This window comes from Leptonychotes weddellii, chromosome 3 (assembly GCF_054177405.1).
Source record: "Leptonychotes weddellii isolate Sample4059 chromosome 3, ASM5417740v2, whole genome shotgun sequence".
In the NCBI taxonomy this organism is placed as follows: Eukaryota; Metazoa; Chordata; class Mammalia; order Carnivora; family Phocidae; genus Leptonychotes; species Leptonychotes weddellii.
The window spans coordinates 73,215,867-73,237,361 of NC_138371.1; the positions used below are offsets into that span (position 1 = coordinate 73,215,867).

General features: G+C 39.7%; 1 protein-coding gene across 2 annotated transcripts in view; it reads right to left on the minus strand.

The window, feature by feature from the left end:
- The window catches only part of LOC145720554 (uncharacterized), a 342,661-nt gene that overhangs the window by 209,575 nt on the left and 111,591 nt on the right, over nucleotides 1–21,495 (minus strand). For both annotated transcript variants that reach the window (XM_081814462.1, XM_081814463.1), the window contains exon 4: nucleotides 19,320–19,472. The gene's annotated coding sequence lies outside the window, so the exon portion shown is untranslated. The remainder of the gene's footprint in view (nucleotides 1–19,319; nucleotides 19,473–21,495) is intronic.

The following is a 21,495-nucleotide window of genomic DNA, read 5'->3' on the forward strand; positions in this document are numbered from 1 at the left end:
GAACTTCTAAGGCTACTCAGTGCCTCTCCAGGTAGGTAGAAACTCTGCAAATTGGCATTTAATAATCACACAACATCAGGGAGGCAAAAGAGCACTGAATTTCAAAATAGCTTCTGCATCTCAAAGAACTTCAGTTGAATTCTGCTTTCCCCACTGGATAGATGTGTGATCTTAAGCATCTTAACCTCTCTCTATCTCTGAGTTATAAGAGTACCTACCTTATAGGGGTTTTCTGATTATTAAATGCAATAGAATGTGTAAAAGTGCTTTACATAATTCTTGGCACAGAGTAAAAAGCCAAAAACTTTATTGCTTCCACTATTATTTCCCTTATACACTCACTTCTTACTTTAAACAAGCTGGATGGTTTGCTGGTTATTTCATTTCTGCTTGTCTGCTGTCTTGGGGTGAATTCCTCAGAAGTGCAATTTGTTACAAGGATTTGGGTGCAAGTGGTTAATTTGGAAAGTGATCCCAGGAAGCACCCATCGGGAGAGTGGAGAAATGAGGTGGGCAAGGGAGGAAAGGCAATGTAGGGTAAGTTAATGAGCATCAGGCACTCTGTATTACGGAGGGCAGTCCTACAGGGTATCTCTAAGAGATGGTGTAGCATACACCCAAGAATTGTCCCACCTGAGGGGCAAGAAGGCCCCTATTTGTCACCGACTGGGGCTGTTCCCAGGGGCATCAACTCCCTGGTTCTTCCAGCCTGCTCTGCATGCTCACTGAGCATGTCCCATGGCCAAAGAAAGCTCTCAGAAGAGTTGCAGTGAGAAACGACCAGTGTACACTGGAAGGTACATGCCCACAAGACACCCTTTTATTCACAGGGCCCAGCATAGTACTTTGCCTATAGTCAAGTGCTACATAAACATTTTTTGGATTAAATTGTGTTTCATATTAAAAATGATTAAGCACAAAATGTATTTATGTGCAAGTGTTATACTTCAGCCTCTTGGGAAATGTTTGCTGGAACATCTCTTGGCTTTCTTTAATGAATTTTGATCTTACATCACATTTAAATGCCTTGGAGTTCCGAAAGACAAATATATCCTCATGTAATTTAAATGACAATCAGTAGGCTATTTTTTTTCTTATTAATATACAGAAAGCTGGTGGTCACAGCAGGTAACTGATGAGGCTAATCTGTCAATGTCCTGATAATTCTCTGCCTGATTGCTCTCAGTCCAGGAGGCTGCATAATCACAGAAACACCAAGCAATTTGATCAGGTCCAGAATAGATCATCGATTGTCCTTAAGTGAGCTGGGTGTCAGCATTGGATGAGGTTAGCACAATGTCTCAAGGGAGCCCCTCCGAACGAAATCAATATTGAGACTTCAAAATATTGTAGAAGAGATCTACGGGAAGCTTCTGTGAGATGCAGTCCTAGGGGTAATGTTGTGGGAGAAAGAGAACTGATGCGATTAGTCATCATACTCTGTTAATTGGAACTCAGCCAAAGGTATTCAAAAAGGTTTGAGGATCTTAATGGATGACTCAGCCGTTTGACTACTTTGGTTTCCACACTTCTCTATAGTTTTCCAAACAGTCTGAGGTATTTACTAACCAAATATTAACAAAAATATTCTCCAAACAAAAGGAAAATCATTGTTTCCATTGTGGTATGGAGAAATGAGTAAGTGGCAAGGCCTTACCAGTGATTAAAGAACCCTTAATATTTTTGACAATGACCTGTAATAAATAAAAATGCAACCTACGTGTTGAAACTTTATCCTTTATTTCGATGGCACTCTTAGATAAATAATTTACAAGATTAGGTCATTTTACTTTGTGGCTTGAATACTTCCAAAGTTAGGCATACATGCCTTTCTTGCTCCAAGCTGTTCCCTTCCTTGTTTGGTTATTTGGAATCATTATTGTTTTTAATTTAAAACTTTGCAATAGCCAGGTTTCAACAGCCACAGTTTCTCTTTCTTCTACATTTTGTTAACCAATTTATGACATCTAGGAAGGAGCAGGGGAGTACAATAAAAGCAAAGAGGCACAGGAAAGTTCATGTGTGACTGATACTGTTGTGTCAACCTAGCACCAGCGCTTTTTGAGCCTGGTAAGATTTGAAAACGAATTCATTCTCTTATGAAGTTCATTTATGAGTTCTCTGTAGACCTCAATCTCTGAGGATCTATTACCTGCTCTTCCTTTGCTAAAGAGAAACGTATCTTTATCCTTCTGACTCAGCCTCTGAGAACTTAGTAGCACCATCAACTTCTCTGCCAAAATCCATTCGTTCTTCCAGATGGTCCTGTTAGCTAAGACCTCTTTCACAAGAAGGCCAGGGGAAACTCCCACATTCTCTACCTCAACTAACTCTAAGTGCAATTATTTTCTTTAAATAGTAGCCCCCTCCATTTTATTTACTTTATTTATTTCATTTTATTTTATTTTTATTTTTTTTGCTGCCACAAGCCACTTTAGGCCAGCCTCTCAATTTATGTATTTCCCACAAAGAAAGCAGACCCCAGTCCACTGTGTCTCTTCAAAAAGGCATTAAGCTCTTTCGATAATTCCCTTTGACCAAGGGCTTACAATTGCTCATTACCCAGTAAACCCGTGTGACCAAACTTTAGTCAGGCTTCTGTCCTCCCTATAGATCCCTAAACTTGGGCTTGTCCCCAAGTCTGAGCAAGCACTAAAGCACTCAAGTGCAAAACATCCCCCCCTTCATGGTTCATTCTAAGAATCAGCTGATCCCCTAAAGAAACATTCCCTGTTAAATTTTCCTGATCATGCTATCTACACCCCCCATCACCTGCCCTGCACCCCACAGAGTTCCTGCTAGTCCTGTTTACTCCTCCCTATAAATGAAAACCTTCTATTTAATCTTCAGACCCCTGCAGATCCTGCGGTCAGAACATTCTCTCTACTGCCAAGTTTCTAAATGAAGTGTCTCCTTATTTAAGGGTGAATTTGCTTTTGACGCCTTTTAATCTCTCTTGGATGAAGTTAAAGGAAGGACTCATGTATATCCCCACTCCTTCTCCTCTTTTAGTGAAGGGAAAAGACTCAAAGCTCACCAACACCTCTACCTCTCTGAAAATGCCAGCAGTTATGCCCTTGATGTGGGTGAAAGGTTAAGTTTTTGTGACACCACTTTGTTAATTCTAACTATAGTCTAGCACCTCCTTTGGAGTATGGTATTTAATGTCCCTTGGTTCCATTTAAAAACCCTATTACAAGTATAAATGTATTTGTCAGGGAGGAGAAACTTTTCCTCTACCCACAAAGGTTAAGGTTGGTGGCCTACAAATTAAACGAGCAAAAGACAGATTAACAGGAATAAAGGTATATAATTTTTATTAATATTCATATGCAGAGGAGTTCACAGAAAAAAGTAAAACTCAAAGAAGCAGTTAGATTCAGGGGTTTATATACCCTTTTAACAAAGGAACGAAGGTTTTGGCTTCAAGGGATGATACATTGTGGGGAAGTTACTAGGAAATATATGGGGGAACTAGGAAGAGAGGGTCTATTTTAGTAAGGTCTGTTTATACAAACTCATCTTGGTATGGACACCCCATCTTCAAAGATAAGCGTTGTTCTTCTCTCTTGATATGGGGGTGGGGAAACGGAGGGGAGTTCCTTTCTTAAAGGGAAATTTAGGCCTTGTTTTTAGGCAGATAAGAGGAAGGCAAGAACTCTTCCTGCATCTGTTGACTCTCAATTGCCTTCAGCTCAACACCCTTCTCCAAAGTGGCCTATTTTAGGGTAGCATATTCTGATCTCCTTCCCACTCAACATATAATTTGTTCAGGGGTTACTCTAAAAGATATTTCAAATACAGTGTGCGCATTACTGCTTTTCAAGAAAGGATTTGCTATGTATTTTTGGCTTAGTACCCTGAAACCAAGCTGTGATTTTACAACTATGAGCTTTACAGCTGTGGGGCAGTGCACAGGGGCAAACATTAGAATTAAATAATTATCTGAGAAAAAAAAAAACCCGAGTGATTTTTCAATTAAATATCCAGAAACTATTGAGCAGGTAAATGTAAATTTCCCCACCATGTGTGGTAATGCAGAATATTATATTAAGGAAGACATTTTCAGCTAAGTAATGTATACCCATTGGGTAATATCCTTCTCAAGACTAAAATGTTCCACCTGGTTAGGCAAAGGGCAGGTCACGCAGCGCTCTGAACAGCAGGGTGGGGAGTCTGCATTTTATTCCAAAGAAGATGAAAGGCTTTGGGTGATTCCCAAGAGAGGAGCCTCATAATCTGATTTATACTTTTAAATGCTCCTTCTCTTGGCTGTTAGGTGGTGAAAGGATGATAGAAGAACATAAATGGTAGTTAGGAATCCAGTCTAGGTAAAAGATGATGGCTATATGCACACAGTTGCTGCCACTAAGCAACTCGGGAATGCATCCCTCAGGAATCAAGGCTGAAGACACTGTAAAGGCATGAAGAGCTTTCTCACCTAAAATCCACCAGAGTTCACCTCCAGTTAGGTGCCTTTTTACTGGTTTTCCCTCACCTTCCATTTTTTTTTGCCTTCACAGGGCACATCCTTACCCATCTTCTCCACATATCACTCTTCATTCCTTCCCTAACTGGGGTCACTCTAGTCTCCCTTCTCAGCAATATTAATCTTGGCAATCTAGAAGACATTAACTTTTGGTATAAAGTTTGCAAAAACTTTGGATATAAAATGCCAATGATCCTTTTAATCCAGGAGAAATTTAGGCTAACGCTATTGCTTAGTGGTTACTGCACTATTTTGTACCAACTCTCTCTGGGTTCAAATTCTAGGTCCACTATTTATTAACTATGATCTTTGCCAAATTGCTGAAATTCCCTCTGCCTCAATCTCCTTATATGTAAAATAGGAATACTAATATACTTGTCTCACATGACTGTTACAAAGATTGAATGAGTTGACATTTACAAAGTACTGAGACCTCTCCCTAACACATAATAAACGCTACGTGGATATTTGCTATTATCATCATTGCATACCTACCTTTTAGAGCTGTGGGAGGAACAGATAAATAATACCTGTAAAGCACTCAGCAGGGGGCTCAACAGATATAGTAAGTACCCAGTTCATGCTCAGCTATGATTACTTTGCGCAAGTATGATACAAATCTCAGCAACGATCCAGTGTTTATTTTTGCCTCTCTTGCTGTTTCTAATTCCTTTTTCAGCCCCTATGAGGTCACCTATGCCTGTGCCTATGTCTGTGATGAGTATATTTAACCTCGGGGCCAAGAGAGAAGATATTGCAAGAGAAGCAGAAGCCATTGGCTCATTTCCCAGTTTTTCTGCTTCTATTAAAAAAATAAAAGTGATTCTCCTAAGAACTAGGTGCCACATTTTTGAGACTCTGGCTGAGGTAAATTAGTTAAATAGTTCATTAATTTTGGCACTCTTACATGAAATGAAAGCAGTTTTGGAAAGTGTGCCTTTGTCTGGGTTAATTAGTAAGTGAGAACATTGGGACTTCGCTACATTTTTTGCTTCAGCAATTCTTGTAATTATTTTTTTAGGTTCATGTTCTATGTAAACTTATAAAGACACATTTTAATATCCATTCTGTGGTATGGGGATATTAGTAGTGATCTCAGGGACATCCAAGTGAGGAGAGTATAGGGGCTGTGTTGCGACAAGATGGGCTGTGTTGTGACAAGATGAGAAAGAAACCAAGGAGATGGGGGTTAGGGGAAAGAAGGTGGAGCTTCGTGAATAATAAAGGCTGTGTGCAAGAAAGAGCAACAGTCAAAGCACCTTGAATATCCTGTTCCATTTTCATGTCTGACTACATGGATCCCGACATCATTTTTATCATCTTAATGTTTATATGGTTACCGGCATTCCTGACTTGTATAACTTCTGCATGCTTCTTAAGAAACCTAATTGTTTGAATTTTTCACAGATAATTCGGAAGTCTTTGACAACAACGTTACCTTATATGACAGCAAACAAATGCTCAGTCACGCAGCGAGGAGTATAAATGCTGGAGCTGCCTGAAGCACAAATCAGTTCAGTGGAATTTTTTCTCTTCCTCTTTGTTTCCACCAAATTGTTAGAACAAAATTGGCATCTGATGCCCAGATTGAAATGTATACCGTACCCTTCCTTTGGCTCTATAAATATTATGGAAACTTTTCTCCTGCTTATACCCCTGTATGTTTGATGCTCCAGCTTAAAATGTAGTGTGATGTGTAATCAACCAGATGAGGGTAAGATTCATTTTTCTAAGTTGTCTAGTGCTGGCTGTGCAAAATCATGAGAAGGTCAAGAGGAAGGCTGGAAAGTACCTGAAGAACACAGACTTCTATAAAACTCTATAAGGCCTTTAGTCCAAAGGAGTCTCCTTACCCCAGGTATTATCTGGACTATCTGGCCAATTAGAGAATTAATGTTTATTGAGTCATGAAATGTGTATCAGATACTTTACATAATAATTTTATCCATTCTGTGCTACAACATTGCAAAGTAAGTGTCCATAGCGCTCGTTAACAGATAGGAAAACTGAGGTTTAGAGAAGTAAAATAACCAGCCCAAGGGGATGCTGTATGTTGGTGTATTTATAAGATTAAATACTCTTGGCAGGTTTGAGTCTAAGCTAAGATTCTCCTCAACATATCTTTCTATATAAGTGTGATCAGCAAAGTGATTCCTGGTCCCAAGCACAGACTGTAGGGAGTTAGAGCATATGTCTTTAGGTAGTATTACTCAGGCCACTGGAATGTTACCACAAAGAAAATGACATCACAGATGTTCATATGTGTCACACACTCTAGTTATTTAAGGGTTTGTAAGAGAATCCTACTCAAACAGAATTTTAGATGCATATGACAAAATAAATCTAATCTTGGCTGGGCCTCAGAAATCCCTGTCAGCTGAGGATGAAGGAGTTCTCCCATAGGACCCCGGCAATGGACACTCTGCCCTGTGTTAGGAATCCTTGAGGATCCTGAAGTAGGCGTTGCTCTTGATTCAATAAGTCTCCACATCCTCCTGAGTCTGACCGCCCCTGGTGGTAAAAGAGCATTCTCTCACCCACCAATCTCTCTCCCACACAAGCACATACACACATACATCATTCCTTCATATCTCTCTTAAATGTTCTTTCCTTCCTAATAGATTCCAAGAGACCCCAAGGAAGTTGGGACTGCTTCATATTTGTAGAAATGTAGACATTTTTATTTATCCCAATGACTGATGGGCACTTCTGGCATTTACTAGCATTTACTTCTGGCATTCAGGATCAGACATGCTAAATATCTTCCAGTGTGCAGTGAAGTCTGCACCAACACAAACCATTCTTCCAGAGGTCAACAGCCCCCATGGAGAAGCACTGTACCAGAGTATCCTTACCTTCCTTTCTTTCCACTCCTTTCCCAATTCCCTCCCCCAAGCCCCCTTCCAACAACTCAATCCAGCAAGTGCCTTGTGGAAGAAGAGGGGAGATGGATTAACATATTACCCCAAAAGATAACCTACTGTTCTTGGTTCTGATATCTCTGATCCAAGTTCCCCTAATTTCTTGGTTTGATGGGAAGTCTGTTCTTTGTCCAACCTGGTGAACACTCTTTATTGGCAGCTACTCAGAAGACCACTGCTTGAACATTTCAGCCCTTGGGGTTCATTTTTGCTGCCAAAAACAGCAATTGTTGAAGTATGCTACATATTACTGGGTCATCTGTAAAGGTTCTTCCTTTTTTCCAATATGGAAAACATTTGTTCTGCCAAAGCCATGCCTACCCCCAGCACGGGAGTTGACAGGACCATTTGCTTCTAGCAGGGGGAGAAGTGACCCCTATAAATTACATTCTTTTTTTTTTTTTTAAAGATTTTATTTATTTATTTGAGAGAGAGAGAATGAGAGACAGAGAGCACGAGAAGGAAGAGGGCAGAGGGAGAAGCAGACCCCCTGCTGAGCAGGGAGCCCGATGCGGGACTCGATCCCAGGACTCCAGGATCATGACCTGAGCCACCCAGGCGCCCTAAATTACATTCTTTAATAATGACTTGGCCCAGGCAAATCTGGCATTACCCCAAATCTTTCTCTCTCCAGACTCACAGAGGCTAGATGAGGGCAAGAGGGGAAGGAAAAAGAGCAACCAGGAACAACTTCTCAGGTTTTGATCTGAGCCTCTGGATGGATGTGATACTCCACATTAAGACGTGAAAAAGTCTGAAGAAAGGAACATCAGGGGTTCACTTTGGTTTTCAATTTGAGAGGCCTCTTGGACATATAAATGGAGATGTTAAGATGGCAGTTGGGGGGCGCCTGGGTGGCTCAGTTGTTAAGTGTCTGCCTTCGGCTCAGGTCATGATCCCAGGGTCCTGGGATCGAGTCCCACATCGGGCTCCCTGCTCTGCGGGAAGCCTGCTTCTCCCTCTCCCACTCCCCCTGCTTGTGTTCCTGCTCTCGCTATCTCTCTCTCTGTCAAATTAATAAATAAAAAATCTTTAAAAAAAAAAAAAAGATGGCAGTTGGGTATATGAGTTAAGATTCCAGGGAGTCGCCAGGGTTAGAGATACACCTTTGGGAGAGATATGTAGTTTGAAGTCTGGGGACTGGTAAAGATATCCTAAAGAGAGATCAGTATGGTGAGAGGCAGGGAAGGAAGAAAGGCATCTCAGAACTGGGGAGCTCCCACATTAAAAACCTCTGAATATGAAATCAGTAACAGGTTCTGTGTCTGGCAAATATTACTAATAGGCAAACTGTCCAGTCATAATGCTGAAATTAGTGGCTGGAGTGTCAATTTTACTTATCCCATTGTTTTTTCCACCAACCATGAAATAAAGAGTAAGATGTATATGGTGGTAAATAGATCATTTTAAATTTCTTTCTTGCCCTTTTCCATGTTGTTCAAATTCTTTACAATGAACATGTGATGATTCTATAATGAGAAAAATGCAATAAATATTTTAAATAGTAATAGCCTATATGTTGTGCACAGTACACTTCAACCAGTGATCCTATACCTATGCACATTCCACCACATTAAGATGTGAACATACAGTGTAAGGTTAGACACTTGTTCTATAATATTCAAAGAATGATGCCTATAAATATTTAAGTTTTTTAAAAACTTAGAATAATGATGCCTTGGTAAAAGTGATAAGACCAAGATGTCGGCATGGTACTTTGGACATAACAGAAGCATATTTATTGAATAAACAAAAGATCACAGCTAAAAATCACTGTACAAAAGCTTATTAGCGAGCTTTAGAAGTAGTTTACAAGCATGTTCCTTATGTCTCTGTACATTTTCCAACTCTCCAAATGCAGAGGGATAGCAAAAATGCAATCAGGGAAATAATTCTTGGCCACAACTCACATTCCAAAGGAAAAAAATAACAACAACAAAATACCCAAGCAAAACCATCAAACCACATCCTGGTAAAAACCTTTAATGTGCTGCTGGGCCATCATCTGGTCCCCATCATTACCAGCTGTGGCTTGCACACCCGAGAAGGGCCAGACTTCAGCAATAGGAACTAAAATACAAGGCCCATGACAAGGCTTTGAAGTTGAATTTGTTTAGCAGCATTTGTGACTAAGGTGGTGACTAGAGAATTTAAAGAAGGGACAGACAAGGTCACAGAAGACAGACTTGCTAGGTCCTATTTATAAAAATAGGAGGAATCTTTTCAAATCTAGATAGGAATGGCAACTTTTAGGTCTGCCACAGTAACCTTCCATTTTTCATTTGGGAGATGTGAATAAAAGCCAGCTTGGAGCAGAGTGCATGTGGATGTTTGGCAAGATGGGACAACAAAACTGAAGAACTTTCTATCAAATGGGGAAAGAATGACTAAAAACTCTGAAAATGATAGCAGCAAACGTAATCCGAATATCACAGCTGTGGTAGTTGGTTCCTAGAGCACATTCCACAAGATGGTTCCTAGGGATGTAAATGTGTGATCAAATAAGTTATTCAAGATAAGCTTCTTACAGCAAAACTTTTAAGACATGCTGTTTGTCTCTCAGAGGGATATAATAAAAGCAACGTTCCCCTCCATTCTTTATTTATGAAACTCTTTTACCCAAAGCATCACAGAAGAGCTGTGTTCCCAAAAAACATACTTGCTAAGTCCTTCCTAGTAGAGATGAGGGTCACAGAGGATGAATCAGAAGAATGTTGTGAAAGCTTGAGTGGGGTTTCTAAAGAGAGAGGGAAATAACTTGATGGAGAAGGAAGAGGGAGGCCTATGCAATGGCTTAGAGGCTGAACTGGTTTGCCAAGGGAGAGAACAATCTGCATTCATGGAAGAAACACGGATTCTAAACTAGGTTTGGTTGAGTGACCTTCCTCTAAGAATACTATAGATGGGAAAAAAAAAAAAAAAGAATACTATAGACGTCCTAGCAAATCAGGTAACTGGAAAAGTCAACAAACACTTTGAATTATAACTATTATGAGGTCAATGAGAGGAAAGCTGGTAAATCCGGAAGAATCTATAGATAACATACCATGGATGAGAATTCCTACATTGGTTTTTAAAATTATTGTTCTGAATAATTTGAGAGTTGTCACAAAATTTCAGTGACCTGAATATTTAAAAGCTAGTATATATTTAATTAGTTTTTATTAATTTGTCTCCTCTGTAAGTTTTACTCATCCCTTGTAAGGCTATGCACTTTATAAGACAAATTAACAGTAATATTTCATACATTTGTTTCTTCTAGAATCCAGAATTATCAATCTTAAGGCAGAAATCCTGCCAATTATAATCCTGTCCTTGCAAAACATCATCAAAATGCTGATTCATACTGACTCAACAAGCTGCATATTAATAACTCATTTCAATGTCAGCATGTTCATTATACATTGCTCTTTCCAAAGGAGGGAAAGATAAGGAGATGCTGATGCTTCCAGGGCATTTCATTAAAATGCACAATGCAGAAAAAATAAGTTACTTTTGCCCTTTAAATGAATTATGTAGAACAAACTTGTGAAAATTATAGTGGAACTGAAGGCTTCATCATTTGGAGCCAAAAGAACATTTTCAGTCTTCTTTCTTAAATGCTTTTGGTAGCTCAGATCTACACAAGTTATGCTATGGTTTCTCCAGTCTGTATCTCTACAGTCTTTGCCTCCAGTTCCTGACTGTGCACCTCCTCTCACTAGTATGGCAGGGTTTAGTAATGTCTGGGGTGATAAAAAGACCCTGACGTAGTAGAAATTCATCTTGGACTTGGTCATGCCTGAGCAAGTCTTTTGTAAGAAATTACTTCATGTACTATTTAATGAAGTGCATCCAGTTGATAAGAAGCACCTAAATGATAGCTGTTACGGTGATGATGATGATTATTATAATTATGACAAGGAGGAAGATCAGAACGAGGATAAGGTTGGTGCTGTTGCTTTCCAGTGAACTGGAGAGATGGTACTCACCAGAGTTTCTCAGATTGATGCCAAGTCCCTTGGAACCAGAACTCAAGCACACTTCCTTCTGGGGCTTAGGCATATCTGGGTATATAGCTAGATAACTTGATGGCCCAAAGGTCTTTTGGATGGAGGCTGAAAGTCTATTCATAAGGAACTTAAGCTAAGGGAAGAAATAAAAATGATGAGCTGAGTCCGTGACAAAAGTTTAGTTAGCAAAATGGAGTAGGGATCCTGGGTACATCTTTCCAGAACTGTCCCTGTCCTGGCCTCCTGGACACATGTAGAAGCCCAAGAGAGGGAAATGGAGCTGTAATTATTAATTAAAATAATTATTTCTTTTACATTGTATACTATATCTGTTGTGACCTTATCCTGCCAGAAGATTAGGCACAGGGAGGAGAATCTACCTCCTCCCTCACCTCCTACTCCTTCTCACTCCCCTGACACAGACCCCAGGCAGATTTGGCAGGATGGAGCTCAGGTCTTCTTTGGTGAGTCAGTCCGGGTGCTAACTATGCTGAGTAGAGCCACACAAGGGACTGAAATGTCCAGTAAAGGAGCAAGAGAGAGTATATAGAGCTGTGTCAGGGAGACACCATGCACAGAAGAGTAAAGGGAGGGCCAAACTTCCCAGTGTTGTTGGATGTGTATGGGCTGAAACTGCTTGTGAGCACATTTAAGGCACCCCTTAGAGAGTTCCAGAAATACCAGTGGGTAGGCTGGCAGGATGGCTTAAAGTCTTTTGCCAGTAAGTAGGGAGAGCCAGCAACACTAGTGGACTTTGAGCTATTACTATTAATGTGACCTCATATGTTGTTCTGGTTGATGAGTCATGGGAGAAATGTGTGGCATATATGAATATGGGGAGAGGTTCCCTTGCCCATTTTCTGTTAGAAAAGAGAGGTTTGCAAACCGTCATTCTAGGAACATAAATCTGAGGTCTCAGAGTAGCTGGTGAAATATACCAAGTTTCTCTTTCTCCATCACTTTTCAAACACAGGAACAAAGCATGAAAGGTAGAGTGATCATGCTAGGCCAGAAAGGAAGATGGGACAAGAAAAGCAGAGAGGGAAAGAGGCAGCCTATGGGTCAATGAGCACCTGCCATGCATTATGCATTAGGCTTGGTTGGATTTCTTTCATGGCTATTGTTGTAGCTGATTCTCAATTAAAAAAAAAGAGAGAGAGAAGTAGAAAGAAAGCCTGAGTCAAGTATTATTATCACTATTTTACAGCAAATAGCTAGCTGAATTTCAGAGAAATGAAGTAACTTGTCCAGGATCACATAGCTTCTAAATGTTGGAGCAAATTTTGAATCAAAGTGTATTACATCAAAATCCATGCCTGCATCCCCAAGTCAACCTGCCAGGGTGCAGAAAGAAGACTTCAAAATTCCTACTTCTATTTCTTTATGCTTGCCAGTAGGACTGTTTTAGTCCAGATCAGGTAATGACATACCACACACGGTTCACAGAGTATCCTGAAGGAAGAAGGGGTTAACAGAGGGGATGACAGTGGTCTCCTCACTTAGTTGTTAGTTTTAGTATATAATGATGCTATACAGTATGGGACCTAGATAAGTCACCTATATTACCTGCGTCTCAACTAATAAACCTCAGAGATAGACTGATGGCTTCAAAATATTCCTCCAAAGAAGTGGGAGATTGATGAGAATGCCAATAATATAAGCACATGTGAATGGCGCAGGCATGAGCTCTTTGTCAGCCATCAACCAGATAGACACAATGATGACATATGAGGTTTTGACTCAAAGTCAAGCCAAAAAAAAAAAAGAATTATGAAGCCTATTGAAGGTATGAGTTGATATCCAACACTGTAAATATTGTCTTAGTGTATGTTACATCCTGTGTGTTGGGGGGTGTTTTTTTCAGTTGTGCATAAGTATATCTACTTAGAAACCAATTCTGCATCACTGTGTTTCAAATTTTAAATAAATAATTTCAAAAATAATAAAATATTTGTGATAGGTTTAGCACTAGTAATATTCAGTACTAATAATTAGTTTAGTACTTCATGTGGAACAAAATGATTCTGTCATTAATGAATACACAGTTATTAAATATTACATGTTGCAACGTCATCTCACCTTCAAACTTTCCTCTTTTACAGTAAAATGGACATGATATATTAATTCTGTGGCAGATGTAATTTATGAATAAATAAGTTTATTTTTATTGAGGATTCATGTTCAAAAAGTCTAATAGGGTACATTATCAAAAACATTTTGCTGGCTGCTGCACCATATATCAGCATGTAGTGGCACATAAAAAGTTCTTGGAAAATATTTTTTAATGACTAATTACCACAAAGGTATGAAGTAAACTTTGGAGAGTAAGGAACGCTTGGGGAAGAAAAAGAAAGGGGGGTGGCTTTAATTTTAGAAAGAAGATGGAAGGCATCGCCTTTAGCTAGAACTTAATGTTTGTTATCTCAGCATCTCTTCCAGAAGGAGCCCCTTTCTTTTTTTTTTTTTAAAGATCTGGAATTCAAAGATTTTATTTATTTGAGACAGAGAGAATGAGAGAGACAGAGAGCACATGAGAGGGGGGAGGGTCAGAGGGAGAAGCAGGCTCCCTGCTGAGCAGGGAGCCCGATGCGGGACTCGATCCCGGGACTCCGGGATCATGACCTGAGCCGAAGGCAGTCGCTTAACCAACTGAGCCACCCAGGCGCCCAAGAAGGAGCCCCTTTCAATCTCAAAGGGATGTAGTTTAGATGATAAATTTTACAATCACCTTAATTATACAGAAGACTTTCAACTTCTCCGTCTTACCCTATTTCTCTCACTTTTTCTCCTTTCTACCTCTGACTCAGAAAACTTGTTTATTTTCATGAGCAGTCCTGTTGTCTGTCTGTGATATCCTCTAGGCTATGACACAGTTATGTCATGGTCTTCCTTCCTTGCAAAATTAATCTCTGTCCCTCTCCTTGCGTGCCTTCTTTCCCTGCTTATAAACATATCTAGGTCTTGAAAAACCTAAAATAAAAAAAAATATTTGAGACCAACCCCTCTTTGAGCTTTTTCCCCTTTTTATTTTATTTTGGACAGTCTTTAAAAGGATGCTACTTTGTTTCCTTCTCTACCCAACACACTATTGAAACTGCTCTTAAAGAGTCCTAGTGACAGCACCACATTATATACGCTCTTCTCTACATTCCCCTACAAAACGTTAGTGAGAGCTTAATTAGAGACTTGAACGGGGATCCCAGCCCTTTGACCAAAGAATGCTCCTCTACCCAGGAAAATCAGAGAAGGTGAAGGGAAGAAGCTGCCACCTGCCTACTCAGCCAGATGGAATGAACGAGTGACCCTGATATGGTCCTCCCACCCAAAGGCATTTTCTTAGCCCCCCTCCCTCTGCATCTTTTCCTGAATATTTGAAATTATTGACCAGATTTCCCTAACTTAAGTTTCAACCATTTTGGTATATTCCAGGATACTACAGGGTGTAGTATAAATACTACAAAATTTGGAGTCAGAAAGCTCTGAATGTGAATTCTGGTTTTGTCCCACTATATTGCTCAGTGATCTTACCCAAGTCATTAGCCTCTCTGAACTGATTTCATTGTCAAGTGGAATTGATGACACCTCACCCACAGACTGATTATCACTAAGAGTTACAAAAGACTATGTTCGTGTGAACACTGGTTTATGTCTTCTTTTTATTATAAAGTTTTCAACTGCCTTAAATGGCACAACTCATTGAGCTGACTGTGCTTTAATCCACATTAACTTGCAATAGAATCAAAAGTACTGAAGAGTTACTTCTGATGCAGTGCTTACTCTCCACATACTTGAGTCTAGAGTCTTCAGGACAATGACACCATCTGTTTCTATGAAACACAAGAGAAATAAATGTACTAAGAAAATTTCTAGACTATGCCCAAGATTTGACTTATTTCCCTATAGTTCATGTTGAGAAATTTTTTTCTAATTCCATTTTATAATATGTAAATAAGAGGAAGAAAGATATGAAAGAATGTAATGGAAAAGTATAACAGAAAAAATTTGGAGCTACCATTAAATGCCTAAGAAGGAACAAGAGTCCAGCCTAAGGAGCAGTACATTTACTCTTACCCTTCTTCAGAGAATTGCAGGCAAGAGATGTTCAGTGGCTGGTGGGGGTGGGAGGGGGGCAGTCTAAAGGGCCTTCAGGGGACCCTTACAAGCCAGAGTCCACTTTAAACACCTGCCAAATCCATGGCACACTGACAACCTTCATGGAAGTATGCTCTACTAAAAGCAATGCTCCCTCCTGCTCCTCACCTTCCCCCACATTCCAGACTCCATAGGAATATGGAGGGGGAAGATCAGAACCACTAGTTTAGAAAAGCAGTTGAACACCCTTCCTCAATCTGGGACTTTCCACCTGCAATGTCCAACAATCCCAAACTGGAGAGAGAAGAAATGCTTCAACTTAAAATCAAGTTGGGAGTTTTGATAATTATATGAGACTGGACATTACACTTACTTATCTGAGTATGTGTTTTATGTCTGGTCACTAAAAGTGACCAGAAAAGTCAAAGGACTTCTTAATTTTTCACCCAGGGGCAGGACTGTTTCAGGAAGAAAAAATTTGAGTCAACAGGAGGCAGAAATACAATTGTGTACCTGGTTCAGTAACTTCAGTTACACCCCAGCACAGCCCTTTGCTCTGCTGCCCCAAGTCCTTGCAGGCATCTCTCCTTTCACTGAGACACTAGTCCTGGGCTATTCTCCAAGCTGCAGGTGCACATTAAAATCCAAAGCTGACACAATATAGCTTTAGGTTTAAGAAGCCCACTAGGAGAGACACATGAAATGGGAAAGATGCACCGTGTGGGGACTCCAAGAGCAGGATGCTGAATTTTCATTTTGACGGTCAACACTGTAAGCCAAGGCATAGAAGAGGGATTACTATGTCCACTGTGTTGACTGCAATTTAAGGTGTAACAGAAGGAAGAATTATGGGCAGTGGGTTAGGACAGGGATTCCAGGAGAAGAAGCAAAGACAAGGGATGTTACAGCTGGCTTTAAAGACTTCTACTACCATGGTCCCCACTCTTCTATTGCCTTCCAACACCCTTTAGTGCATAATCCACATCTCTGTCCTGCCATTTCCATGCACATCTTTGTTGATAAGCGGCACTGAAATTAGCTAGAGAGAGAAAAGAACACTTTCTTTAGTTATGGCCTGAGACCTTAAAATTTTATCTCAACTTGGTTCTTCGGAGAGCAGGAGGAAATGTTACTGGAAAGTTTCCATCCTCCGATAAAAGGTCAGGAAACTACAGACATGAAGGTAGCCTCCATCTCAAAAAGTGACTGGACACGGTGATTTATGGGCAGAATTCCTCAGGTGGGGGAAAGGTAACAACCCCAGCGCTGTAGACCAAAGGAAACAATGCTTTATGATCTGTTGAACAAATGATAAGTCAAATTATAGAAAACACAGAACTGCAGAGATAAAAGGACATTCCCTGGGGCCAGGAAATTGTAGAGCATTTATCCAGGAAGTTTAAAATGAGAGAATTTCCCTGAGCCCACTCCCTGTATTTATCTTTCTCATTCTTATTTTTCAGTCTTCATTTCTCATTTCCTGTATCTTATTGACATTTTCTAACAATCAATCTATATGGAGGTAAGTTATATATATATACATAAATATATATACATATTTATATTTATATACATATTAGTTTAAATATTTAAAAGTTATATTTGTCTCCAAATGGTGACACAGATTCAACACTTTCCATCTGAAACAAAACAAAAAAACCCTTAATCCATAAAGCTGTAATTAACCAAAATACAGACAGCCTATCATGACAAGAATTTTACTGTTGTACCTAAGAATAAATCATTCTGTTTTTAACACTTCTTTCTGAGAAACTTCCACTTTCCACACTTTTTTTATAAAATGGGAAGCACTATTTTCCTCCTCATTAAATTTATTGTAGTTAATGAAATGAATAATGGTCACTTTCAGTTTTAAAATTCAATGTATATCAATCAATACCTGCTTTGTTAAATCACTGTCCTACATTGATTTGAAAGCTTTCATACTTACAACACAGGTAATAAGTAATAAGTTGTGCAATGATTTCTAATTTTTATTTTTATTTTATTTTTATTTTTTTTTAAGATTTTATTTATTTATTTATTAGAGAGAGAGAGAGAAACAGTATGAGAGGGGAGAGGGTCAGAGGGAGAAGCAGGCTCCCCGCCGAGCCGGGAGCCCGATATGGGACTCAAACCCAGGACTCTGGGATCATGACCCAAGCCGAAGGCAGTCGCTTAACCAACTGAGCCACCCAGGCGCCCTGATTTCTAATTTTTAAAGATTAGAATCTGCTTGGGATATAAGACCACTTAGCCTACCCCAAACAGTTATCCTTAAACACCATGGTTATCATTTTTCCTAAGTGCTGACAAAAAAAAAAAAAAAAATTCCTTTGATTTTTAAGATTTAATCTAGTTCGGTTATTTTCATTGCTGATTATACTTTAAAATTCACCTCAAATTATTTTTGAGCCTATCTGCTAGATGCTGTACTAATGGCTTTACATGCAATACCAATGAGATTGGTCCATCTGCATATAGAATGATCCTGAGAACCACCCCCAGAACACCCTCAGCATCTTCCATCTGCACATGGAAAGGATTAAAATATGAAGTGGTGGGTGGTCCTGGGGCAGAGGCTGGGAGGGCCTGGCTGCCCCCACACAGATGCCCAGCAGCTCCTCCCAGCCTGTTTCTAAAGGGCAGGCTGAGTGGTCAGAGCAGCTGTGACAGCCCCCAGATGGTCCCCTTGCTCAGGCAGTGAAGCCCCAAAAAAGGCTAACTTACTTGCTGCAAATACCCTTCTTATGTTCCCTGCTGTTAAGGCAAACACTGGTGTTTCTATGCTGAGGACTTCTTTCCCCTCATATCTAGTATCCCAGAGTTCAAGCTGACTTCTTTTACAGTTGGTCGTTCCACAACACTTAATTAGAGAGAAAAATTCCTCAGCTTCAATAAAGTGTGCTTAATGCAGTAAGCATGCCCCTTAGAAATAGGTAAAGACTTAGAGCTTTGTTTTATTAACAAAGCTGTTGTGGGCTGAACTATGTCCCCCCCCCAAAAAAAAACACACAAAAAACCCAATATGTTTAAGTCCTAAACCCCAGTACTTCAGAATGTGACTTTATTTAGAAAGAGGCTCTTTATGGAGGTAACCAAGTTAATAGTAGGTGATTAGGGTGGGTCTTGATCCAGTATGGCTGGGGTCCTCTTAAAAAGAAGAAATTTGGACACAGAGACAAACACAGAGGAAAGATGGTGTGAAGATACACAGAAAGGGCCATAAAAAGACACACAGAGAGGATTGGAGTGGTGCATCCACAAGCCAACGAATGCCAAAGATCGCTGGCAAACCACCAGAGGCTAAGAAGAAGCAAGGAATGATTCTGCTACACGTTTCAGAGGGAGCATGGCCCTGGGACACCTTGTTTTCAGGCTTCCAGCCTCCAGAACTATGAAACCATTAAGTTTCCATTGTTTTAAGTCACCCAGTTTGTGTTACTTGTTACAGCAACCTTAGGAAACTAATACATTAACCAAAATTCTTTTCAGTCTCCTTTTTTGCTCCCCATTATTATTTTGTGAGTTTGACTAGTAGGAGCTGAATGGCTGTTCTGATTTTCACTTTTAGTAAATTATCTTTTCTTGGCCTCAGAGATGGAATTTAATCTTAATTCCATTGCCGCTGCAAATTAAGGTGTAAAAAGAGTTCCACTATTAAAAGAGATCCTCACTTCATGTTGTAGGACCTAAGGAAGTTTAGTGATAAGATCCACAGACTCTGGCTCCTACAATGCCTTGGTATTACAGCCTCAGCACAAAAGGCAATTCTCCCTCCCCCACCCTCCAAATGAACCAGAGTTTAAATGACAAAAGACTTACCATTATTTGCTTGACAAATCAGCCTCTGCCAGTACCATCTCGCATCTGCAAATCTGCTTGTCACTACATCCAGAGGAGAGCTGGGGATATCTCTAGGCTTCAGGGATGCTTCCAGCAGCAGTAAGATTCATCTCCACATTATAAGCCATGTGCCTGTAGGCATGTCAGTGTTCCCAGTTACACACAAATCTAAGTGAATTAAAGACACAGAGCTCTGTTCCCATCCTTTCTAATAATACTAGTGAAAATGTAATAGAAAATGAAGCCAATCTTACAGCCTCTAATTATAGTGAGGTTCTTTTTTAAATTTCTGATTATTTCAATATCTTTTTCTAGGTCAAAATATTTATTGTAAGACCTCTCTCTCATAAAATGCTATCAAACCATTCATTTATCTATTTATTCAACAAGCAGCTATTAATACATAAATAAACACCAACCATTTCTTAGGAGCTTACTATGTACCAGGCACGGTGCTGGGTGCTTTACCTTATCACTTTTGACTCTTCATAACAACCACATAAGGTATATACTATTAGCCCATTTATGGAGAAGAAGACTAAGTGACATTCACCTGCCCAAGGGTCCATACCCAATTTACACAGTCAATACTTGACACCAAATCTCTGACTTCATAGTCTATACTCTTAACTATTCAGCTATTCCGCCTCTATTTAGTGCTCATTAAGTGTCAGCTATTGTGCTAAGAACAAGGGAAAACAACATTTTTTTTCCCCAACAGCTATATTCCTTGTGGTCAAGGAACTGACAGTTTAGGGAGGGAAAATGATAAATAAGCATCGCTTTAATATAGAGTCTGATAATCCCAGAAATGAAGTTGTTTAGGCTGCTATAGCTCATATCAAAATCTCTTAATACACAAAGCCAAAGACTCTCCCCTCTATAGTATTTATTTAAAACAAGGATCTTCAAAAGAAATATTCTAAATGAATGAAAGGATATAAGAAAATTAAAATATGTACATATGCTGACTTGGAACTCAATCTGAAATAATCCAGAAGGCCAGCATATCTAATCCGTCTTGGCAAAACTAGGAAGCAGTTATAAAGTCATAAAGATAGTGTGATAAGAGCAGCCATCCCCTTTCTCTCCTGGCCAAAGCCTCCTGGAAGAGGACACGGAGTCTGTCCTCTCTTGCCTCCCTCTCTCAGACGGATTCCAAATCCCCATCAGGAGTCCCCTTGCTGCCATCAGAGAAGAAAGCATCTGTTGTAACCCAGAACAGCATGCATTCCCAATGTTCAAGCTTTATTCAAATCTTTGCTTGTCTTTGGCCTGATTTGTTCAAGCTCCCTAAGGCTGAGGGTTCCTGCTAAATGCTGCCTTATCCAATTATCAGCCATATGCAACCTTGTGGCATTTTGCAGCTGAAGCAGACCTTAGAGATCATTCCCCTGAACCTGCTCATTACTCTGTCACCCCTTGCATTTATGCAATGAGTTTGTTCTGTTTAATTTGTATTTATACAGTTGGTGCTTTGGTAGTATACTTAAGGGTTTTTCCTCGATGCATTTTCTCTCTCAACTAAATTACAAGATCCTCAAGTATGGGGAGTGTATGGAGTATGAAGTATCTTTGTATTTATAGTTCTTTCCAATGGTTTTCATACAGTGGGTGCTCAGTAAAAGTTGTTGAGTAGACAATCCAAAATATAAAAAGTAGAATAGTCAGAAAATACATTTAGAAGATCTTTTCTTCATTTAGTTGAGCACCCCACCTATTCCCCAAAGCTTTTCTAAACTAATTAGGGCAGAATTCAAAACTGAGTTTGGACCTGGGTTACTTTATCTTATAGTCCTATGAGATCGGTTCACATTAAACATTTATCCCTGTTACTCTGAACTTTTTGGTTGCCAGTAACAGAAACCCACTCATGATTAATTAAGAAAAATAGAATGAAAAATACCAGGAGGCTACAAGGACAGGAAATAAACTGAGCTTTAGGACAGGGCCTCCGATACCATCAGAAACACCTCCCAACTTTCATCTCTGCTCCCCTTTACATATACCCTTTATTCATCTCCAGCTCCATATTTCTATCTCTCTTTCAGATAACTATATGAGGGAAAGCAAGGTGGCTAGCAGGTACTGAGCCTACATGCTGCAGGTGCACCCAATGAATTTTTTTGGCCCAATTCCAAATTTCCTAAGGAAG